The 21,168-nt window shown below is 37.6% G+C and overlaps 1 long non-coding RNA gene across 2 annotated transcripts in view; it reads left to right on the top strand.

The window, feature by feature from the left end:
- The window catches only part of LOC102152800, a 41,290-nt gene extending 25,711 nt beyond the window's left edge, over positions 1-15,579 (top strand). Inside the window, exons 3-4 of one of the 2 annotated variants that reach the window (XR_005376734.1) lie at positions 8,889-9,108; positions 15,348-15,579. This is a non-coding gene — a long non-coding RNA (uncharacterized LOC102152800). The remainder of the gene's footprint in view (positions 1-8,888; positions 9,109-15,347) is intronic. The other variant, XR_005376733.1, reaches the window with a different exon arrangement.
- The last annotated feature ends 5,589 nt before the right edge of the window (positions 15,580-21,168 follow it).

Here is a 21,168-nt window from a genome sequence, read left to right as displayed (position 1 = left end):
ACTTGTCTTGGGCTCATTTGTCTTAAAAACATGCTTACATGTTCTTTATTAAACTTGGGGAATATATCAAACCAGATATATGGCGCATCAGCATAGCTAAAGATATATACGATTAGCCATACAACTCGTCATCTTTACCGGTTATATTTATAAACACTATTTCCTACTTCTCTATGTCACAAATCAAAATAGTTCAAAATGATAGTACATCATTGGTACCATTTTCCCACTTATCCCCAACAACAAGCCATTCTCTACATTAACTAATTTTAAAGTATATGTATATATGTATATATATTTCAAATATATATATATATATATATATATATATATATATATCAGATTATTTTACATCATTCCTGCTCAAGACTCCCAGGTAATTTAAATTCATACATAAAATAAAACATGTCTTTAAACCTTACTTGATCTGGATCTTGCTTCCTCCTTTGACTCTACTTCTTTCCCCATCTTCAGCACCCAGCAGCCCCCAACCTCTGCCACCCATGGTTACCACATTTCATCCATCCTTGTATGCTCTCTGTCCTTGAATACATCTAGTTTGTTTTGACTTCATGGCTTTTACCCAAACCATTACCTTTCATTCATGTCTCAGACCAAATGTTATTTTCTGATCTCATCATTCTATATTTTTCCTAGTACTTAGCATTATCTGAAACCTTATGCAGTTGTTTGCCTGTGTTTATTTTGTTTCCCTGCCTAAAGTGCAAGCTCCATGAAAGCAAAGTACCTGCCCATTGTAGTCACTGTAACTTCCCATGCCAGATATTTCATATATACTTCCCATGCCAGGTACTAATATAAGAGCTAATACAAAATGTAGTTAAATTAACTTACTGAATGAATTATTTTAACTTTTATTGTTGATTGAAAACTATCATGTTGAGTATTTGCTACTTTATTCTCTTGCAATATGGTAAGCTCCTTTGGAACTTTAAGTCTCCAGATTTCTGTATATTTTGAGTGCTCATGTGTTTGGTTTTCTTAGGCTCATTGACTTATCTTTCTGTTGACAGTAAACCTTCTTTAAGAAACTAATACTCCCACCCTACCTTACCCTCCTATTGTTTCGAAATCAAGAGAGGTGATTTGGTATCCATTGTATATAAAGTAAAAGTAAGAAGGTTTTGAATGAGGATCGAGGCCACTCATGTGTAAGAAAAGAATATAAGCTTTCCTTACTATACCTTATACCTTCGGGCATCTGTTGGTTACAGCACTGAAAAGAATTTTTTAAAAATAGATTTTTTCTGTATGTACACAAAAAAAGACCCAATTTACAACTATCTGCTTTATTGAATTTTACCAAGTGAATATACCCTATTACCTCCCCCAAATCAGTAAATGTAATTATAATATACAATCAAATCAATAAATGTAATTATAATATACAATTTGAAAGCCTTCTCCTACTTCTTCCCAGTCATTATTTGATTTCAAAGATTAGAAAATGATTTTGATTTCTATAACCATTAGTTTTTGTTTAGAATTTTATAAAAAGAGAATCATAAATAGGTATTCTCTTTTGTGTGTGTGTGTGTGTGTGTGTGTGTGTGTGTGTGTATTTGGCTTCTTTGGCTTAACAGAACCTTTGTAAGATTTATCCATATTGTTGCACGTAAGAACAGTTCATTCTCATGGCTGTATAGTATTTCATGGCATATGGGGCATACTACAGTGTGTTTATCCTTTCTATTGTTGACAGACATTTGGGCTCTTTCTAGTTTTTGGTTTTTACAAACATTGCTACTATGAAGATCCTGGTTCACCTATGTTCATATATCTGATATTTATATAGGATTGAAATTGCATAAATTCAACTATAATAGATCTAGCAAAAATAGGTTTCCAAAGTGTGTGAGACTATTAGTTGCTCCACATCATTGTCAACTCTTGAAATTATCAGTCTTCTTAATTTGCCATTATGGTACTTATGAAATTGCCTCACATTGTCATATTAATGGGGCCCATCCCTGATGAAGTCAAACCTCTTTAAATGTTTATTGGCAATTCTGATCTTTTAAAATAAAGTTCCTATTTAAGTATTTGCTTATATTTCTATTTGTCTTCGTAATATCAATATGTAGAAGGTGTGTGTGTGTGTGTGTGTATGTGTGTGTGTGTGCATGTGTGTATGTACATAACCTGGAGATGTCCTTTGTCAGATAATGAATTGCAAATATATCCTGCCATACTGTGGTGCCTTTTAACATTCTTTTTTTTTTTTTAAGATTTTATTTATTGATTGATGAAAGACAGAGAGAGAGAGAGAGAGAGAGAGGGGGGGAGAGAGAGGCAGAGATACAGGCAGAGGGAGAAGCAGGCTCCATGCAGGGAGGCCGATGTGGGACTCGATCCCAGGACCCCAGGATCACACCCTGGGCCATACAGGTACCGTAAAAGTAAACTCAGCCTCCTGGAATCCAATTGGATGTAATACGTAGAAACATGTTTGGGTAGAATCTCAGAGGATTTAGGATCAGAATTTAAGTTTATGGACTAGTTGTTATTTACTACTTGAACATCATCAGCTAATTCACAAGAAGGGAAGGGTCCAGCTTAATAAAACACTATGTTCTCTTTTCTCCTTAAATAACCTGAGGCTTATTCATATTCAATTTTTAGAAAAAATTTAATTCTTAAACATGAATAAATTTCTAGCATTTCAAATTGATACTTAGTAGCTTTTAATAAAGGTTCACATATTTTTAAAATGTAAACTAATGAAATATTTATTCCTTGACAAAGTTGAAATTGAAAGCATTGCCTTCATATAGTCGACCAGTCTTCAGGTTCTCATCATGATATCCATCTGTTGTTTTTCCTTTACTATTACAAGTGAAATGATACATTTTACAGGTAACATAATCAAGAAATGGGGAATTAGATGTAGCTATAAGATACTCAGGAGCTCAAGATTCCATGGGCATGTGGTATGAAACAGGAATTGAGGCAATTTCACTTAAATCTAGATGCACCCAGGCTGACATCCTAGGTTATGAGAATAAACATGTTTTGTAAATTTTTTTGAATATCAAACTTCATTGGTATGTGTTTTTACTAAATACTGACTTTTTTAGAAGCATGCTTCAGGAATGATGCTTTAGCAAGCCAAAGGAAGACCTCAAGTTCCCCAATAGTATCCTGACACATTTATCTCAGAAGTACTCTGATACTACCTAAATCCTCTGTCTTTCTTCAAGTTATATTAATTCTAAGATGTTTACCATTATCTGATATCATAGCAATATAAAGAGAATCTCAATTTCCCAAATCATGTTACTGCCTTTGCCAGAAAACTGTCACTATAAAAAAGAAAAACCCAAGGTTCTATTATGTGTAGCTAGTGAATGAGAGTGCTATCATTTCTGCTTCTCTATTTTCAATACTCTAGTGTTATCAATTATCTATCAAAAGCTATAAAAGACATGTTTACTGAAATGTGTGAAGCCTCAGAATATAACTAAAGATAAATGCTAAATTATATATAATGTAATCTGCCTGCATAAAAGAACGATATTGTAGATTACATTTTCAACCATGCCGCACACTTATCATCAACAGAAACAACAGAGTTAGCCATGGAGTTAAACCAGCCCATGCCAATTTTGTTATTTCATATGCTGCTCTCAAAGCAATAGCTCTGGAAGAAATCCAAATGGAAACTCAATTCAATAGTACTCTGTATTCCAAAGGGTTTATGATGGGACCAGAAGTATAACAAATGTGACTTGAGGGCACAATGTTCTAAGAAGAAAAAATGACATATCTCACATAAAGGATGAACTGATTATAACTAGTGGGGGGCAAATTATAATATGTGCATAATATTTTTATAAATAAGAAGACAACGGCAGCATAGCTACATGAAATAATATATTCTACATACCCCAAATCTGAAATTTCACTATCTGATTTAGTTTTTGCTCAGAATTTTTTTCCACTTCACATATTACATTTTATTACCACTAGTATCATAACCTATTGCTTCGTTTTCCTGTCCGTAGAGAACATTTCTTCTCTTTCGCTTATTATAGACTAAATGAAGCTATTTATTGTCAGATGATAAACATGTCAACAATATCTATGCGTACATAGAAGCAGAAGTTTCTTAGGCAAAATGAGCATTTTTCCTGAGGTAACAAAATATGTCACTCATCGAGGTACAAATGTTTCAATTACACTAGTGTGAGCATGAGGCAAAAATATAAAATTCTCACCTTTTTAATGATTTCCTTGGGCATGAGACCAGCATGAGGTTGGGAATTTTAACTTTCCCATAAATTTGCTACAGTTTATTAGACAGATGTTCATTAGAAATATTTGTATGTGTGGGAGCCTGGGTGGTTCAGTCAGTTAAGTGTCCACCTCCTGATTTCCACTCAGGTTATGTTCTCAGGGTCATGAGATCCAAACCCGCATAGGACTTCATGTTGGGCATGGAACCTGCTTAAGATTCTCTCTCTCCCTCTGCCCCTCTCCTACCCTCTCCCGCTCATATGTTCACGTGCTCTTTTAGAAAAACATATATATTCATGTGTGTATGTTTATGTGTGTGTACGTGTTCATGTGCATGTAGCACTTAAGCCATCTTCCCTTGAATCACTCCAGAATCTTGGCTCTAAGGATATGAATTTGGTCCCAGAATAAAGCATGCAAATGGGAAGGAGAGAGCTCACTTCCCTTCTTTCCCAATTACATTTAAGTCTCACCATAAAATACAGCTATACTGTCTGTGTATCTTTTTCTTAACAAGATATTCAATTGGTTGAACAATATTCAATTGACAATATTCAATTGGTTGAACTTGCTAAAGTACACCAGGAAGCAGCTTATCTTTCCCTCTATTCCACAGCCTTCCAACTTTCTTTCTGATTTCCTTTCCCTTGCCTTTTAGTAGCAACTTAAGCCTATCCCATGAGTTTACAGTGACTTTCAGATAATAGAAGTGTCTTAATCTCTGATATTAAAATTTCAGCCTAACCCATATTAAAACATCAATTTCTCCTTCCATTTAAATACTAGCCCCAACCTAGTCTAACATAGGGCCAGGCAAGTAGTATCAAGGAAAAGGACATGCACTGTCTCTTCTTCTACCCAGGCTTTATGGAACCTAGAGCATTTACAATTGGAGAAAGGCACCCCTTTTACCAAAAAGCACTATAAATTAATAATACAAAATGTGTCCCATGGCATCCCAAGGAAATCTGTGCAAAGGAGGGGCTCTGACGTTTGAGCCTCATTAGCTTCAAGGTAAATCCACCCCTGCCTTCACCTTGCACTCCTCTCTTCCTCCTCATCCTCTTGGTTCTTCCAAGAACTAAAGTATAATAAAGAAGGCTTCAAGGAGATGAAAGGTCTGTTTCACAGGTGGCTTTACTGGCTATTCTTTCATGGCTCACACTGGCTGGTTATTGCCCTCCGTCATGGCAGACATCCAAACACTAGGGCTTTTATGAAGCATGCTATTGGGTTCTTTAGGAACCACTTCTCTCTCTCTCCACCCTGTGATGACCTCCACTATTACATGTTCTCTGGCAAAAATATGGCAATGCCGAGCTAACCTTTCAATTTCACTCTTAGCTAGTGCCTCTGGCAGTTTACCACACTAGGTCCTCACTGAGGCAAGTATCCTTTGTTTAAATTTATTGATGAGGGAGGGGCAGTACCTTCCATAATACTTCAGCCTAGCTATCTTGCAGGTATTCACCTGACTCAAAGAAACGTAAACCCCCTTGTTTGTCAAATTGTAGAATGTCAAATTGTAGTTTGCTTCTATGATGGTTTCTCTTCTCTTTACCTCTTTAGTGTAGGGGTGCTTCAGGCATCCTCCCAGCTTCAAAACTTTCGGTGTGAGTGTCAAGTTGCAGTTTCCGGGCTGCCAAAACTCTAGGAGGCAACAGGTCAAGCTCTCCTAAAATGTCAATAGTCTCCAGCCAGGTGGCAACACCCTAGATTTCTGAGCTCAGGAACATGCAATCAGGGAGTGAGAAGTTCATTTCTGCTCCTTGACCCCAACTTCTAATTTCTTCAAAGAATTTTAGAACTTTATAACTCATTTTAAGGGGTACCTACAAGGAAGAGAGGGAAATTCTGACAGTTATCTTTGTTCTTACAAATTCCTTCATCTCAAGAAATCCTGTCCTCACCAATGCACCCCTAGCTTTAATCTATATAGGTTTCAGGGAACTAACGGGAGCTGGGTCAGTTTGGCTTTCTTTTCAACAGTCCCTTTGTGATGCATGGAGTACCTCTCTTTGGATTGTGGCCTTTGGATTAACTACTAATAGCATAAGCAATGTCACTTTAGCCAAGATTATAACAGGAAAAGTCCCATTCTAAATGCTGTGCTTTTCTTTACTGACTGTGAAATGACCAAGCTACTATTTAGCCTAAATTAAATACTGGCTTTGTGACCTAGAAATACAAAAGCGATTCAACCACAATTCTGCTCCTTTATGGTTTATGGAATGTCAGTGTAAAGGTTTGCAAAGACTGCATGCAAACATATTATTTAAGATGGCAGATGGGCTTTTAGAGGTGTCTCAGATTTATCAATGTTTAAGTTATGTGGGGCCCAGAACTCTTTTTCTTTTTTTTTTTTTTTTTTTTGCACCTGGCTTCCTGGTTGATCTTTATTAAATGAAGTTTTTATAATTTCAAATTTTTCTTTCCCTTTTATACTTCCTAAAAATCTTTTAGCAGATATTCTTCATGTATTGGCCAGATTTCATCTTTATTCACTTGGGTATTTAAGCCTCTTGTTATTAGAGCTTAAGATTTCTGGACAATCTTATTTTTATTCTATTCCAACTTATTTGATCCATTCCTGATAGTGTATTGCCCACTCTCCCAAGAATTTCTTTATATACTCTTTACACCTAGAATTTTCTTCTTTTACATTTATCTTATTCCTATTCATTCTTCGATAGAATCTCTCTAATACATTAGCAAAGAATGGATGGATGGTCCTTGTACAGAATCACTAGTGTGTTTTATGGGTTTTTTTCCTGCTTATGAGACACAACCAGTTGGCTATACATTGCTTTTGTTTGTTCGTTTTTTCAGTTGCTAGTGTTGAGCCACTACCCTATTCAGGACACATGTCGTAATTTGTCTTCCCAACTGCATTGTAATCTATGAGACTTTTGCTTCTATGCATAGAACTATGCCTTGAAGGTGCTTATTAAATCTTGTAATTTTTATTGATTCACATATGACAGAATTGATGAGCAGCCAAGGAAAGAGAATTTCTGTATCCACAGACTGAACAAAATAGCTGAATTTTAAGAATAGAATTAAGAGGTTCTCTTATATCAATCAACTTGAGAGTCACACTGTAAGAGGCAGCAATCTCTCCTCTTCTTCTCTGCCATCTGCTTGGCAGCCACAAAGCAGCAACCATGCATGAATGCATCTCCATGTTGGCCAGGCTGTTTTCCAGATTGGCAATGCCTGCTGGGAGCTCTATTGCCTGGAACATGGCATCCAGCCCGATGGTCAGATGCCAAGTGACAAGACTACTGGGGGAGGAGATGACTCCTTCAACATCTTCTTCATTGAGATTGGTGCTGGCCAGCATGTGCGCAGGGCAGTATTTGTAGACCTGGAACCTACAGTCATTGATGAAGTTCACAGTGGCACCTACTGCTATCTTTCCCACCTGGAGCAGCTCATCACAGGCAAAGAAAATGCTACCAATAGCTATGCCAAGGACACTATACTATTGGCAAGGAGATTATTGATCTTCTTTTGGACTGAATTCAGAAACTGGCCAACCAGTGCACAGGTCTTCAGGGCTTCTTGGTTTCCCACGGTTTCAGAGGTGGATCTGGTTCTAGGTTCACCTCCTTGCTGAGGGAACATCTCTCTGTCAATTATGGCAAGAAGTCCAAGGTAGAGTTCCCCATTTACTCTGTCCCCCAGATTTCCACAGCTGTATCCAAGTCCTACAACTCCATCCTCACTACCCACAGCACCCTGGAGCACTCATATTGTGCCTTCATGGTAGACAATGAGGCCTTCTAGGTCCTCTGTTATAGAAACTTTGATATTGAATATACAACCTACACTAACCTGAATAGATTGATAGGTCAAATTGTGTTCTCCATCACTACTTGCCTAAGATTTGATGGAGCCCTGAATGTTGATCTGGATAGGGCTCCAGGTTGGTCTGGAACCCTATCCCCACATCCACTTTCCCTCTGACTGCATATGCTCCTGTCATCTCTGCTGAGAAAGCCTACCATGAACAGCTTTGATCAGTTGTGCTCTGATCAGCTAATTTGTATATAGCAGTATATACATTCATATACAATTACTGACCTGTGCTTTAAAACATGTTTTGTTACATCACCCAATTACCCCATCTCCCCACCTGGCTGGAAGTGGGTGGGGGGCATGGGGTAATTGGGTGATTGGGTGATGTCTCTTAAGGAGGGCACTTGATGTAGTGAGCAGTGGGTGTTATATGCAGCTGATGAATCACTAAATTCTACCTCTGAAACTAGTAATACAGTATATGTTAACCAAATTGAATTTAAATTAGTTTTTTTTTTTTAAAGGATGCCTGGGTGGCTCAATGGCTAAGCATCTGCCTTTGGCTCAGGGCATGATCCTGGGGTCCTGGGATCGAGTCCCACATTAGGCTCTCTGAAAGGAGCCTGCTTCTCCCTCTGCCTATGTCTCTGCCTCTCTCTATGTGTCTCTCATGAATAAATAAATAAAACCTTTAAAAAAAATTTTTAAAGACAAAAGAAAAACACAAAAAACAAAATATGATTTAAGTTGTCCATTTTCCTGATGAGTTTGAATAAAGCATTCCCTGTCTTAAGTGGAAAAAATAGAATTAAGATATTTTTTTCTTTTAGGAAGCATGTGCGTGTAAAAAAAAATATACGGAAAACAATTCATCAAAGAAGCTGCAACAACTTGCTATGGCATATTTTCTGTTATCAACTACATCTAGTGGAGCAAGTGGCAGTCACGGATCAGTGCAGCCATACTTGAAGAGGATCTTTTTGTTTTTCTCCTTCCATTGCCCTCTTCCTCCTTCTTCATCTCATTTTGATTAGGTCACATTATATAATGGTTAGTTAACTTTGCCATTCAAAGCATCATTATAATAGACAAAGATTAGGCATGGAAACTTTCATTCTTTTCCAAGATCACAGAGTGTATATCTAGTGCTTTTTTTTTTTTTTTTTTTTTTTTGGCATTTATGCTATTGGTTAGAAAGAGGAGTTAATAGAGATCCAATGCAGTTATATCCAGAATGCACCACACCCCCTACTCAAATTCAAGGGTTCATAACATTGTAACTCTTCCCTCTACTTCCACGCTTGGCCCCCTTCAATCCATTACAATTTCAGAAAGTGATGTGATACTGTAAATTATAATTGATACCTTTTTCCTTTCCAGAAATGGGGGAATGCACTAAATCTGACAATAATCTGCCATAATATTCAGATTAAGGCCAAAGTCCTTACAATTAACTCCAACCTACTGTATGACTTCTCATCACTATCCATTCCATCCACCCTACAATTCCACTTCATCTTCTACTACTCTCCCCCTTTGTCTCTTACCTTCAGCAACACCTCCACAGGGCCTTTGCACTTGCTATCACAGCAGCCTGCAACGCTCTTTCCCCTTAGATGTTCCCTGACCTTTCCTCATACTTTCTTCAGCTTTCCTACTTTTCCAAACATCACCTTCCCCTATGTCACCCTCTGTACAATGACATTTCCCCACCTTTTTCACAGTTTTCCTCAGTTCTACATATTTATCAACTTCTCTTATTTATTATCTGTTCTCCTTCAATGGAATATATATTCCATGAGCACAGGAAGTTTCTGTTTTTATGTTCATTGTAACATCCCTAGCATGTAGTACAGCACTTGACACTACATAGGAGCTCAATGAATATTTGCTGAATGAATGAATGAGCACCTATACAAATGCTAGAGTACCAAGGCAATAGGGGCTATACAACAATGTGTAAAGCATAACCTTTATGATCAAGGAGTTCATGATATGTTAGATGAGATCACTATGAACATAATGAAGATAAAACAAGCACAAAATAGGGTATAAAAATATTATGATAAAGACTTCTTTGAATTTGAGGGGGACAACAGTAACAATTCTGCTTAATCCTGATCAATGAGATTTGAATGTAAGGAAATAGAAGTGAAAGCTAATTTTGGACTAATAATAGAGCACGAGAAAAACAACAAGGCAGTGTCAGGCAAATATGTTGCCTGTTGAGGGAGAGTTGAAAATGCAGTTTGCGGGAAGTGTTGAGTACGGGGAAATAGAGTGCAGATAGAAAGGTTACATCGGCACCATGTCAGACAAGATTTTGAATGTCAGATGAGGAGAGTGAGTGATATTTTATAGACAGCAGGGAACCTTGTAAAATTCTTGAGCAGAAAAAATGGGCTGGTCATGCCCGTGCTTTGGAGGAATAAATGGGAGTGAGGGAAAGAGCAAGGACAGATTAGAAGCAGAGAAATTAGTTAGAAAATTACTGAAATATTTGCCGAAGCACAATGAGGGATAAGGCAGATAGTGGCAATAAGAACAGAAATGAAAGGTTAGATTCCAGGGATAACAGAGGGTAGGATGTAAAGAAATTGGTGCCTAATTTAACGTTTATCATAAAAGTGCTGTCCATCACCCACGCAGATAATGTTTTGTCTCAACTCGCAATGAGAGTGATTGATCATTTGAATTAAAAATTTTGTTTTACTTCCACTCAGTCCTGGGATCTTACAGATCCTAGGGTGTGAAAAAAATAGAATCAGAAAATCTAAGGATCCTTTCTTTGCACTGCACTAAGAATTCATATGGAATAAAAATTTACTCCTAGCCTGAAATTTCCAGTGGTGTCAGAAGCTCAGAGTTAGACTAATTTGTGCCTGTAACCATCAGATTCAAACAATGGTCTGGCACATATGGGAAGCCAGTCATCCTCATTGCCTCAATTCCACTAGGGAATGATAAAAGGAAAAATATTCTTAACGTGAAACATTTCATGCTTGCAGGAGGAAGATGAGCAGCTCTTTCAATAAGAATAAAACCTCCAAAAATATCTCTCAAATTAGAGCAGGAGGCTTGCATACTAGAAAACAAAACACAACAAACAAATAAAGGTGATCAAAACATGCTCAGAATAGCTGAGCAGCAAACAAAGACAGAAAGGGTTATGTTGGGGACACAGAAACATAATTGGATTCCTCTGCCAATCCTGGTAATTAAAATGGAGACACTCAGTACCTTAGTTGCTCTGCAATCCCATAATATGTTTGAGATTAACAACCCTTGAATCTTGGTTTTACTGCTATATTATTTGAATATACAATACGCATCTCTTGCCGTTTTCAGAATACACAGATCAGGGTTCCTGTAGGGCTGAGAGGATTTAGAAGCAGCTAACGAGAGAGCCTGACTGGAGCTCTCCATCTCACTTCCCTCTGCCATGGATATTTGGGCCAAATTTGAACGGAAAACAAACAAACAAAAAAGAGGAAATAGCAAGCTTTGCAGTGATTTAAACCTTTGCTTATTTGTAAGGAAAAAAAAAAAAAACAGTTGCTGTTTTGTAGCTTTGCATAGTCACTTCTCTGTTTTGCCAGCATGCTGTGTGTGTGTGTGTGTGTGTGTGTGTGTGTGTGTGTGATCTCACCAGTGCCTTGTAAAAATGAGAGATATAAATGTGTTGTTGGCTTGAGCAGCCTGGCTGGGTTATCTGTGAGGATCCATTATCTTCATTGACGCTGCCTTACCCCACACGCTTCCAACCCCTTGCATCTCAGATCCCTGCTGCACCCATCTGCGGAGGGGGTGTGGGAACTCAGGTCTCCTCACTGGTCTGTGGCCTTACCTGGCTGGTGCCCACAGGTGCCCCGCAGCTGGCTGGCCACGCCAACCAGCCACAGGCAGGAGACTCTGCACATACAAAGAGTCTCTCTGTTGCTGAAAGGCTTTTCTGACTATGGGTGGTAATTTCGGCCGAATTCCTACTTACAGAATGAGAGCTCCTCCAGGTCCTTGTGGAGGTGCTTGTCAGGCAGCAGACCTGCTACTGCAGAGGGGACAGGAGGTGCATGCCAGTAATTAATGTTATGCCTTGTCCCCAAAGACATCCTGGTCCCTTTATATGTTAGTTAGCTGATCCTCCAAACCCTCTGAGAGGTAATGATGGAGTTCATATAAACGCTGAGCTTTATATCTAATTTCTACCATGAAAAGGGAGGGAGACAAACTAAACACATAGAGTAGGTCGGTTAATGCTGAAGAAAACCCTGTGGTGTTGGGTACACAACCCAGAGAACAGGGACTTGGGAACCCTTGTGCTTTGGGCTGAAGGGGTTGCTTCCAGTAGGTCTTGCTCATGGTGACAGGTATCACAAAAATCCGGGGATAAAAGGAAGTTGAAAGGGCTTTAAGAGAAAGCAGAGGAAGTGTCTGCAATATTTTACTGCTGTCTCATCCCTGGACAAATATCTTTACAGGCTAAAATCCTGCCAACAGCAGCTTGGCACTAGTTCAGCCTGGCCTGGGGAGAAACAGAGCCCAGTTCATAGCTGACCTGTCTGGTTAGTGAAAGAGGAGGTGAGCAGAGGACCAGAGGTAAATCAGTGCTTATTGATTAATCTCAGGGTACATGTCTGTCGGACTTTACAGGGCACCAGCTGTAGCAAAAGAACAAGTAGAAACTCACACAAGAACAAGTGGAAACTCACACAAGAACAAGTGGAAACTCATACTTTTAAAAATGATATTATACATCAACTATATTTTGGCATTAAAATCATAGGCATTCCTAAGGCCAATGTCTAGTCTGAGCATGTGGAAAACCCTGTAATTCATGTTTGTTTGTTTGTTTTTTTTTTTTTTAAATTTTTAATTTTTATTTATTTATGATAGTCACAGAGAGAGAGAGAGAGAGAGAGGCAGAGACACAGGCAGAGGGAGAAGCAGGCTCCATGCACCGGGAGCCTGATGTGGGATTCGATCCCAGGTCTCCAGGATCGCGCCCTGGGCCAAAGGCAGGCACCAAACCACTGCGCCACCCAGGGATCCCCTGTAATTCATGTTTTTAATCATGCATCTATTCAATAGATATTTACTGCAAGCTTTGCTGCCGCATCGGTTGCTACTGGATGGTACACGTGATGATCCCTGTGTTCAGGGGGTTTATAGACTAGATGATCCACTTGGCCAGATAATGCTTGAGAAAAACGGGACACTATAAGCAGATGTGAATGTTGTTAGGCTAATGAAACATTAGAAGCACTGACTGGAGAGAGGAAAGATGGATTTCTTTCTAAAAAACAAAAAGATGTAGCCCTCTACCTCACCCCACTCCCCTCTTCCATTTGTATTTGTTATCATTTTAAAAGGACTAAGAGATTATAGTGGAGAGGGAGCCCGGCCACAATATAGTCCGCTGAATGCTGAATATGATCTTCCCCCAAAGACCCAAAATAGCCAGGAGAAACCTGATGATTCTGTTGTTTCTAAGAGGAAATTCCATCCTATCTTGTGATTTAATTTAATTTAGAAGTTCTGATTTATAATTTAGTAGGTTATCTTCATTATTTCAAGAGGATCATGCGAACTGTTGATGCTCAATGGTCAAGTCCTTTATATTCATAAACAATAAAAATAAAACATGACATGTTTTCCCTTGAGGATGAAGGCAGGGCACTATAAAATAAAACAACTGACCAAGTGTCAAAACTCCTCCAGTATGGACAATCTGTGCATTCATATGGTCTTTATATTTTTTTAAAGATACCACCTATTAGAAAAATCGAAATATAGGTATATATTTTTTTTCTGCCAGAAAAGTCACACTAACCTCTTGTAACTATTTCTGTCGGTGGAAAAACACCCTTAATGAAAACAAGAACACTACTTCTTCTGAATACCAGTATTGTTCCAATGGCTGTTGGAGTCTGAGTATTCAAGTTCAAGGGGAATTTTAGGATCTGAGTGTATTGAGAGAAAAATGCTCAAGTTTGGGTCTCCATGTGCTCAGCAGGAGTTAAACTTCATAGCAGATGCTCCAGGGGGAGAAGGGAAGCAGATGCAGCTGTGGAGAAGAGCGGCCTCTGCTCTGGGGTGCTGTTGCATGTAGCTGGGGCTCAGTGCTCGTGAATGTGGGAGCTGCACAGCGTTATGACGGGTGCAGTGGTTCTGCTGTTATTAGTGAGTGTCATGTGCTCTGATTGCAAGCACTCAAGTGTTCAGAGGGGGAATCAGGGATACCAAATGGAGAAAAACAATACACAGGAGCCTAATATCTTTAAGCGGGTAAATTATCTTTTCCTTGAGAAAGCAGAAAATGTTAATGGCTAAGTCTGCCAAGACATTTTATAATAGAGGTAAATAAAGAAACAAAAGATGGTTCCAGGATTTTTATGTGCAATTAAAGCACATTATTCAGTACCCCGAACGAATCTAGGATCACTGACATAAATGTATGGGTATATCATATAAAAGGTGTAATTTGGCCTGATTCTTTAGGAAAAGTACTTTGTAACTGGGGATTTTTCATCTGTGAAGTAATATTGGATATCAAGTTTCTATACTGTATCAATATTTGAGCAAAAGTAAGATTTATTCCGTTTTGTCTTCTATCTTTTCCCTCTTACAATCCATCTGTTGGATCAGGCTATCTTTCCATCCAGTCTAAATTTTGTTAGTCAAAGTTTCTTTTGTTTTAGGTGATAAAATAGTTACTAATTTGTAAAATTAGGTCAGGGAGGAAGAAAAGTAAAGTCTGTGAAATAAGGGGTTGTCAAAAACAGCAGTGCTGAGCAAGCTGGACAATGATGGTTTAGTCTCCCTGCCTGCCTCTTCTGTCTCAAGGGGGATGCTTTTACCTGCCACACTAGAAAAGTTAGGCCTCCTTTCACCTCTGGGTTACTTCTGGACATCTTGAAGAAGAGCTGACCTCCTTACCCCCAAACTGTGCCTGCACCCAGCTACTCCACTGGTCGGCTGGTAGATGGCCATTAGAGGTTACTTCTCTGATGTCACAATAGAGTACAGTTGATTGCTAAAATTATTCCCTAAGTATCCTGCTCTCAGCCCTTTCAAAGATGACAAGTAGATTGATAGACGAAATTATGTCATATCCTTAAGATGAGGTGACATGACAAAGTCGAATAATCATAGGATGTGTTGTCAGAGCCCTTGGGTTTGTGTTCAAGCACTGCCTTTACCAGCTGTGAACAGTAAGCCATTTAATCTTCCTGAGCAACATGATCCAAATATATAAAAGAATGGTAATCCTTCTACCACTTAATTTACAGTGATTCTATGATGACTGAATGGGAGATGGATATACAAGCATGTTTTCAACCCGGAAGCATAAAATTTGCTATTGATATTTCCTTGTACCTGGAATGTTCTCAGTGTGTACATGTCAAGTGAAGACTCCACGTGCCATGAATCCCTTCTAAATAAGGCAAGACAAACAGGATAGGCCCGCCTTATCACCAAAAAGAAGAAAAACAGGGAGGAGAAGAAAAAGAAAAGATGGATAGTGCAATCTCTTCAAAAATTAAAAAAAATAAAATAAAATAAAAAATTTTAAAGACTTTATTTAATTATTTGGGAAGAGTGCAGGGGGTAGTGCAGAGGAAGAGGGAGAAAGAATCTTAGACTCCCTGCTGAGTGGGGAGCCCACCCTGGGGCTTGATCTCACGACACAAAGATCATGACCAGAGCCAAAACCAAGTCAGGCACTCAACTGACTGAGCCACCTGGGCACCCCAGTGTAACCTCTTCAAAAAACATTTGGCTTACCTACTGAAGCTGACGTGACCCCAAAATTCCACTAGGTATATACCCAGAAGAAATTAATATCTATTTCTACCAAAGGCAGATACAAGGTTCATAACAGTATTATTTACAATAAACCCAAACTGGAAAAATACACAAATACCTACCAACAATCAAATGGGTAAGTAAATCATGATGTAGTTACCCAGTGGAATATGATACAGCAATGAGAATGAATGGACTATGATGACGCATAAAAATATGAATGAGTCTCACAAACACAAATTGACTGAAAGAAGCCATACACACTAGAGTACATACTTTAGGATTCTGTGTATATAAAGTGTAAAAATGGGCAAAAGTAATCAATGATGAAACAGCTCAGAAAGTCTCATTCTTGAAGGTGTAATGACAAGGCATTTCGGGATATTGATAATATTGTGTTTTGTTAATGTATGTTTACTTTGTGAAAACCCACAGGCTATATATACACTTATGAATGGCACATTTTTCTGTGTGTATATTATATATTTCTATAGAGGTTAAAACCATCTGAGTTTGGTGAGATTTGAAAGGTTTTGGAGTTTTGTTTTGTTTTGTGTGTGTTCTTATTTTATGTTTGAGTTTAATCCTCCCAGATTCCCTGAATTCACTGATTCCCATAGCAGGGGCATCTTGAGTCCTCATATTACACCCATCTTTAGTCTGCTTGTCGACAGGACGGATAGGCCTACCAAATTCACACAATATCATGTAGCGTATCACAGTCTCACACGTATACATTTTTTAAAAAGGACCTCTAAGAAAAATGTCAAACACAAAGGTGCAGATCACTAATCATGGGCTTTCATTAATCACTTAAGAAGATCATTTCAAGTGAAAAAAATCTCTTGACTTTCCTCAAATCATACTACATCTGAGGAAATGTATTCTCTTTTCACAAAGCTAGATTACAAAAGTCAAAGTGAACAGGAAGAAAGGGAAGGAGAGATGCTGAGGTTGGAGAGAGTACAGAGAAGGGTGTCTATGCCCAATCTACAACAAATATCTCTTGAGCTTTTAATTCATATCAAACACTGTGATATCCCCCTGGGGTTTCAACAGACAGAACAATATGCCCTCATAGAGTTTACAATCTAGTAGTAGAAAAATTCATTTTTCAAACAGATAATGTAAGTTACAACTTGGTTTCAACTACAGGAGATACACAAGTTTACGCAGTTCTGTTACTTTCTGACTACTGAGCACGTTATTTAACCTCAGTGCTTATTTCTTCTTAGATGAAAAGGGACTAATAATTGTACCTACCTCATAGGATGGTCATGAAGATGAGGTGAATTAATATTCATACAGTGCTTAAAACAAGGTTTGGAACATTAACATACGTAGCATATTTCATCGATGTAAATTATGTAGTTTAACATTTTGGAGATCAGACTATTTTCATCATCAACGATATCATATTCACTAACCTAGGGTGTGACAGTTGTCATTATCCACATGTGCTTGGACTTGTTTATTTTTGGTTGCTTGATTAGACATTTTTTTCAGATCCATTTGAAGAAGAAAGGAGTCCTGATAATATCAGGAAAACTTAATTTGAAACCTTCTGGTAAAATCAGTAAATTACCTATGCAAGGCTTTCAGTGAAATAGAAACTTGGAGCAAACTTTTAAAAGCCAGTGACTTAAAGCTTGGAGCAAACTTTTAGGAAGCGCTATACCAACGATGCTTCTGATGGCTTAAAAGACAATAGCATGTGGAAATACATGGGTATTGATCTTTCTTGAAAAGGAACTGAAAGTTGAATCCTGAATGTGAACATTTTAGGAATATATTTATTTCATTTTAAAGTTCTTTTTTATGTATGCACAAGAGGAATATATGGTAAAAGGAGGTCTAACTATCTCTGAAAGAGTTGAAAGAGTAAAATAAAAATTCTGAATCCTATGAACATTGTGTCATAGTTTAATTGGCATCACATTGTCTTCCCAAGTGACAACACATAAAATAAGGTATATCTTACCATCACCATTGTTTTAGTTTCAATAAAATATGGTAGGTATTCATTAAGTAAATGAAAAAATGTGATGAAAGCATAAAAGAGGAAATAGACCTTCTTAAGAAACTCAGAGAAAACCCCTGAGGAACTAATTTTTGAGGTGAGATCTGAAGAAAGGGCAGGGGTGGAAGGGGTGGGGGAGAGCAAGGGTGTCCTAGGCAGAGGGAACAGCATGTGCAAAGATCCCACAGCAAGAAGAAACAGGGCCTTAAAAAGGTATAATTAAGAAAAGAGTGGTCGTTATAACAACCTTATTTCAACCTATTTCCAAGATTTAGCTTCCTATAAATTGAAAGCAGGCTCTTCCCTTTAACATATTTAAAGGATATTCAAATCCCAGAACTCTTACCCTGGTTTAAGAGTTGATGTCTTTCCTTTGTATCACATCTAATTTTAATTTTAGCTGAAAAGGGAAATCTGCACTCATTGACAAAAAAAGGTATTTTGTATTAGCTGTTTAAATGTCTACACATGGGCATTTAGTCAATATGTTTTTATAATGACAGCTTTTACAAAACTGAATAAATATCATTTGATTATGACAAATAATATAATGAATCCAACTACAAAATATGAAAACTGATTGAATCACCGTACAATGCAAGTTAAATCATAATGAAATAATTTGAGTTTAATTTGAATGTAATTACCCATTACATCTTTACAATTTTGTCTTTCTTTTTAATATGGTGAGCTAATTACTTCCTTAAATCCTCTATATAATAACATTTATAAGGTCCAGAAAAGTATTCTGCTCTATGAACTCCAAAAATACTTAGGATAAAAATATATATTTAGGATAAATTTGCTAGACTGTGGTTGAGAAATTATGTTTACGTGTTTCACTGTCATGTTAGAATATAGTATTCATTCTTTTTATTTTCAGATTTTCCAGTCACTTTTATTCATTTTAATTTATTTTTACATTATGTTCTTCTATTTTCATGTTTATTTTTAATTCTTTGGTGATTTGAAGAGTAAATAGCTTGCTTTAATTCTCCTAGACTTTTCATTTACAATTTTAAAACACAGATCATTCTCTAAATTATATAATCACAAGTTACGGTAGTGGTTGAGTTCTCTTTTATATAAGATAAGGAAATTTTATTTGTTTTTTTAATTTTTAAATTTTTTTAAGTAGGCTTTACACCCAGCATGGAACCCAACACTGGGCTTGAACTCACGGTCCTGATATCAAGATCTGAGCTGAAATCAAAAGTCCAATGCTTAACTGACTGAACCATCAACATGGCCCTTGAAATTTTATTATGTTTAATTGTTGCCTTTCCAACTTCTGAATTTTAGTTCAGATTAACTGGTATTTTGATCCAGACTAGATTTTCTACTGATAAATTTTTTTCCCCAGAACCACATCATCATAGAGTTCTATTAGAATTCTCACTATAGGGATCCCTGGGTGGTGCAGCGGTTTGGCGCCTGCCTTTGGCCCAGGGCGCGATCGTGGAGACCCAGGATCGAATCCCACGTCGGGCTCCCGGTGCATGGAGCCTGCTTCTCCCTCTGCCTGTGTCTCTGCCTCTCTCTCTCTCTCTCTCTGTGACTATCATAAATAAATAAAAATATTAAAAAATATATATATTTAAAAAAAAAGAATTCTCACTATAGACTTGGGCTTTTTCTTCAACTTTTCTAATAAACAAAAGATAAAGACAATAGATATTACATACATACACTGGCAAGTGTGTTCTAATCATTCTCAGTGTTAAATGGTGAAGAAGCCTGACCACTTACTTTGAATCATTTGTCCCTATCTTTTGGATCATTCATGCTTTCCATTATCTTCTTCCAGATTTTTTTTTTAAGATTTTATTTACTTACTCATAGAGACACAGAGAGAATGAGAGGCAGAGACACAGGCAGAAGAGAAGCAGGCTCCATGCAGAGAGCCCGACGTGGGACTCGATCCAGGGTCTCCAGGATCATGCCCTGGGCTGAAGGTGGTGCTAAACCGCTGAGCCACCGGAGCTGCCCTCTTCTTCCAGATTTGATGAACCTGTTGATACTACTTGTAGAGGCCTGTGGTATTTATTTGTGGTACTTTTTAGTAAAGCACACAGGAAAGATAGGAAAAGGAATGAATATTGATGGTTTTGATGTGAACAAGAATTTAAAATCACAGGCTACCTTTCTTAAAAAAATAAATAATATACATTTTATCATGGAAGAGATCAATTTCAGGGAAGTTGGTCAGGCAGTTTTTGTTCTATACAACCTCAGTAATTAGATTAAATCTGAAATTTGTAGATGCAGTGTCCTCATCTGAAAACTGACAAGGCTCATTAAAAAAAAAAAAAAAAAAAAAAGTGAACTTGAGACTATTCAATGTGGTTCTGGTTCTGTGACCCCTGTCACTAATGCTGCCACAATATTTCTTTTTTTTTTTTTAAGATTTTTTTTTTTTTTAATTTGAGAGACAGAGAGAGAATGCACACACAGAGGGAAAGGGGGAGGTGGGCTTCTCAACTCTTGGGGCTGGATCCCAGGACCCTGAGATCATGACCTGAACCAAAGGCAGATGCCTAAGCAACTGAGCCACCCAGGCACCTCAGAATATTTCTGATGTTGAACACAGATTCACATTATATCAATCTTACTTAAGAAAAGACAATCACTTTCTTTTTGCCAGCTTTCATAAGGTGCTTTATATTACTGATTACTATGATGTTACCCTAAGAGCCAAAGAGCCTTCCTTGATTGTTGCTAAATTAGCTTGAAGCATGTATTTTCTTCTTCAAGAATACTTTTTAACACTTGCTTTTATTTTGAAATTATACCTGCTTTGGAGTTACTTCCTTTTCCTTTTCCTTTTCCTTTTCTTTTTTCTTTTCTTTTTTTTCTTCTTTTCTTTTCTTTTCTTTTCTTTTTTCTTTTCTTTTCTTTCTTTTCATTTCTTTTCTTTCTTTTCTTTTCTTTTCTTTTCTTTTTTTCTTTTCTTTTCTCTTTTCTTTTCTTTTCTTTCTTTTTTCTTTTCAAGTAGGCTCTATACCCAGTGTGGAGTATAAGGTAGGGCTTGAACTCACCATCCTGAGATCAAGACCTGAACTGAGATGGAGAATCAGCCACTCAACTGACTGAGCTACCTAAGTGGTCCAAAATTAAATCCTTTTATAACCCAAATTTCCTTTTCCTTTTTTCAGCTTATCTCTGGTTTACACTTGATCTTAGCCAAAAGGCCGAGAAGCGATTTATCTCTGGTTTAACTGCCATGTGCTTTCCATTAACTATTTTTATTGGGTAACATAGTGACATAGTTTCTGAGCTTCTAT

This window comes from Canis lupus, chromosome 23 (genome assembly GCF_011100685.1).
Source record: "Canis lupus familiaris isolate Mischka breed German Shepherd chromosome 23, alternate assembly UU_Cfam_GSD_1.0, whole genome shotgun sequence".
Taxonomy (NCBI): domain Eukaryota; kingdom Metazoa; phylum Chordata; class Mammalia; order Carnivora; family Canidae; genus Canis; species Canis lupus.
This window is presented reverse-complemented; position numbering and strand designations above follow the sequence as displayed.